Below are 4,124 nucleotides of genomic sequence, written 5' to 3'. Positions count from 1 at the left end.
CTGATCCTCAGAGTCCTGATGTTTATTTGTGCACATATAAAAACTTCAGATCAGATTTTTCTTCATCAAAAAGAAGGGTGCTAATATAACAATGAGTAGTTAATACAACAACACCGAAGTGAGATCAGGAGGAGATGAAGACGTAGGATAGAGAGAGAGAGAGAGAGAGAGAGAGAGAGAGAGAGAGAGAGAGAGAGAGAGAGAGAGAGAGATGGGAGGAGGAGAGAGGAGGATAAGAGATAGAGAGAGAGAGACAGGAGGAGGAGAGAGGAGGATGATAGAGAGAGAGACAGGTGTGGATGAGTCCTGAAAGTCATCACCTCCTGAGAGTCATCACCTCCTGACCTTGATACCTCACAGACAGACGCGAGGGCACAGAAGACGTACAGACATTTAGAAAAGTGCAGAAATACAAACATAATATAAAACTTAATCAAAAATAATTACAAAATAAAACAAATACATATTGATTCCTTCACCCTAGTGAGGCTCATTACAGAAGATCACCAGGATTAGGATTAGGGTTAAACCCTAGTGAGGCTCACTACAGAAGATCACCAGGATTAGGATTAGGGTTAAACCCTTGTGAGGCTCACTACAGAAGATCACCAGGATTAGGATTAGGATTAGGGTTAAACCCTAGTGAGGGTCACTACAGAAGATCACCAGGAATGTCCAGGTCTTTAATTTACAAAGTGCTGCAGTTACATAACACTGCAAAAAATAAAAATCTTGGCTCAAAGGTTAAAAGTGGATCTTAATGTGTCTCTCTGAGTGACTCTAATAACAAACACACAAAGATAAACAGTCACTCAATCACATGCTTCAGAACAGCTGAAAAGACAGAAGGTCTGTTGGCTGTGAAGCCCCACAGAACTCATACACTCATCACCTCTACAGAGAAGGAACTCCAACACCACTGAATCTGATTCTTCTGGAATGTTTATGCTACAACCAGCACACTTCATATTTAGATTCACATGATAAAACACACAAACAAAACAATTCTAATGTTATCAAGCATTTCTACACTAAGAGTGAAACTAGTATGTTCCTTATGGTAAAACCACACTTTCACTGTAAGATATTTTACCTCCAACCTGTTACATCTCCATCTGTTATAAAACACCTTCCTGTTGTAGACATGAGTATCTGACATGATAATTTAAAATGTGTTTAAACCAAATAAATGAATGAACACTTGGATAAGAGGGTTTAAACTCCTGGTCTTGTAGAATCTTGAGGGAGTAACACAGGAGAATGAACTCTGTTTCCCAGCAGTCTCTGCTGTTCCTCAACAACCTTGACAAAGATGATTTGAAAACATTCATTAGGATCAGTCATTATTTCTGTTTAATGTACATATAATCACTGTCAGTTCAGCTCCACTCTACCTGTCTTCTATTTAACAAAGCTGGCAGGTTCAGTTCTGTGCGCATAAACAGTGAAGGGCTCTTACATGTTTCATGATTGTTTATTAATTAATATAAACCTGAGCAGAAGTCACTTTGCATTGATATTCAGTTTCACTTGAAACAAGGTTTAAAATGAACACTGGCTTCTTTTTCACCGAGTCATGTTAATTAAAAATCCTCCAACCACAGCAGCTGCTACTGACAGTAATGAATGGAGTGGAGATCACTGAGCAATCTATGGAGTGATATCTGCTGACTGGCTTCAGCTCTGTTTCCTTTAATGTTAGCTGGTTTTGAATGACTGGTTTAAGCTCTTCTTATGGCCAGTTATAGTGTTCCTTTAGGTCTTTGGGTCCAGTAGGGGCTCGGTACAGCCTGGTACCTCTGAAATGATGCCATAGCTCTTGGAGCTCTGACCTTTGTGTGAGTCCTGCCTCAGCTCTGAGTACACAGTGTCTGCCCCCACACTGGTCTTTTCTAGTAGAGACAGAAGAGCTGGCATTAGACCACAGGAAGAACACCAACCCTCCAAATGATTAAACACAACATGACCTGTATAACCTACAGTGGGTAACTAAGCACACAATGTTACTAAGCAGTGATATCAAAATGTACAATCTTAAGAATTCTTCAGGTCAGCTGTATCTTGGTGTGTCACTGCTGTAGGTGACTAAAGTTTCTCCTTTTCATGTACCTTCTTTTTTCTTTGCTTTCTGTTTTGGTTTCAGTTCTACCTCAGCATAAGTGACTTCACTGAGTCCAGCACCAGTGTCTGCAGTAACAGAGAACAAAACCAAAGCAAACGCAGGCGTGACCTCTCACTGACCTTTAGTGTTCTAACCCACCAGCCAATAACATCTCATCATACACACTTCTTTCCCACAATGCACTGCTGCTGCTTTTGGAGACCAGCATGTGTTTCCTTTGTCTCATATGATGATTATATAGTAGCTATATATAGTAGTATATATACAGTAGAGTGATCTAGATCAGACTGTATTCTCCAGTGTGTAGTTATATAATACCTGTTATTTATATATATATATATAATAGAGTGATGTAGATCAGACTGTATTCTCCAGTGTGTAATTATACAGAACCTGTTACGTATGTATAATAGAGGGATGTTGTGTGTGTGAGGTGTGTATTAAATCCCAGTGTGAAGGTGATGTGGATGTACCTTTATTCCTGCTTTTCTTGTTGTGTTTCATGACCTGAGCATAAGTGACATCACTGAAGTCATCTGCAGGTTCATCTGACACAGAGTGTAGTGTGTTTATGACAGAGTACAGTGTGTTCATAACAGAGTACAGTGTGTTTATCACAGAGTACAGTGTGTTCATAACAGAGTACAGTGTTTTTATCACAGATTACAGTGTGTTTATTACAGAGTGCAGTGTGTTTATCACAGAGTACAGTGTGTTCATAACAGAGTGCAGTGTGTTTATCACAGAGTGCAGTGTGTTTATTACTACAAGAGGTTTCTGGGCTTTACTGTTTAGATGCATTCTGACCAAGTCTTTCACTACTATACTCAGTGGGAAATGAAATCGTTACCTGTGCTGCTCCTGTCTGCTGGCTTAGCTGTGTCATATATGTGGGCAGCTTCTGGGGTTAAAGGAAAAGACCATTTAATAAATGCTAAACTGAAAGATTACTGGACACAGTAGAGAATGAATCACAAGTGATGAAGGATTATTTAAATTGTCTTAGAGAAGATAAAGCTTTAAGTTAATTGGTAATAAGGAAAGTTGTTGTTGTCTCATGGTCTGAGCAGTGTGCAGTGGTGTGACTGACAACCCTCACCTCCTGACTCTCTCTGGGTCTGATCTGATGTCTGATTGATGTCTGACTGACTCCCAGTACAGCGACACAGAGATTCTGCACCAGGCAACATGGAAATAAAATAAAAGTGTTTAATACTGTAAACAGGTTTCATGATTTGTATCATAAAAACATCTAATATTTAAACTATTCATAAATGACCTGCAGCTGATCTCAGACCTTTGTTGGTTTTGTAGCACCACAGCAGGGTCAGTAAGATGAAGAACACGACCAAACTCAGTCCCACAGCCAAACCAACCAGGCCAAGAGAGGAGGAATCACCAGCTGAACTCATAGGAACCGAAACATCACATGAATCAAAATGATTTGTCACACGTCTCTGCTCCAGACTATGTGAGCTCACTGTGTACTCTCTTCTTCAACACAGTAGGGGGCGCTATTAGTGAGATCGGGTCTTGTAGTGTATGGTGGAAACAAATGCTTTTAAATCAGGAGTGCCAAAACAACAGTCCCGTGTATCATTTTTAAGATCCATTATAAGTTGGTAATGATAATAACAAGAAATGAAGTAAGATTGCATTTCACAGTTATAATACCATGCAGTATTACTGGAATAAAAGTACAGTTACAGTATTTTTTTTACCCTTAATAAGTAAACACAATACATGTGGACTGAGTGTGTTCTGCTACTGTCTACAAAGAGTTTAAATGAGTAAAATAGATGTTAAACTCATGAAATGACTGTGATCTTACCATGTACAGTCAGGTAAACAGAGTTACTGTACAGACCTAAATCTATCACACAGATAACCAACACAATGTTTTCTATAATTATACACTGTAAACTGTTACTCACTAGTACCCGGCCAGAACCCGGCCAGGCGGAATGGTGAGGTTCGGTTTCCGTGGTGACATTGCAGGCCA

At 39.6% G+C, this 4,124-nt stretch overlaps 1 long non-coding RNA gene across 1 annotated transcript; it reads right to left on the bottom strand.

The window, feature by feature from the left end:
• Window positions 1-2,992: 2,992 nt before the first annotated feature.
• On the bottom strand, window positions 2,993-3,563 carry LOC145652933 (uncharacterized). The gene is made up of 3 exons (XR_014119217.1): window positions 3,420-3,563; window positions 3,222-3,296; window positions 2,993-3,023 (listed from the first exon to the last, which is right to left on the bottom strand). It is a non-coding gene; the product is annotated as an uncharacterized LOC145652933 (long non-coding RNA).
• Window positions 3,564-4,124: the final 561 nt, after the last annotated feature.

This window comes from Electrophorus electricus, chromosome 21, assembly GCF_041902795.1.
Source record: "Electrophorus electricus isolate QZ-2024a chromosome 21, ASM4190279v1, whole genome shotgun sequence".
Taxonomy (NCBI): Eukaryota; Metazoa; Chordata; class Actinopteri; order Gymnotiformes; family Gymnotidae; genus Electrophorus; species Electrophorus electricus.
Note: the sequence above shows the minus strand (reverse complement) of the source record. Positions and strands in the feature narration are given on the sequence as shown.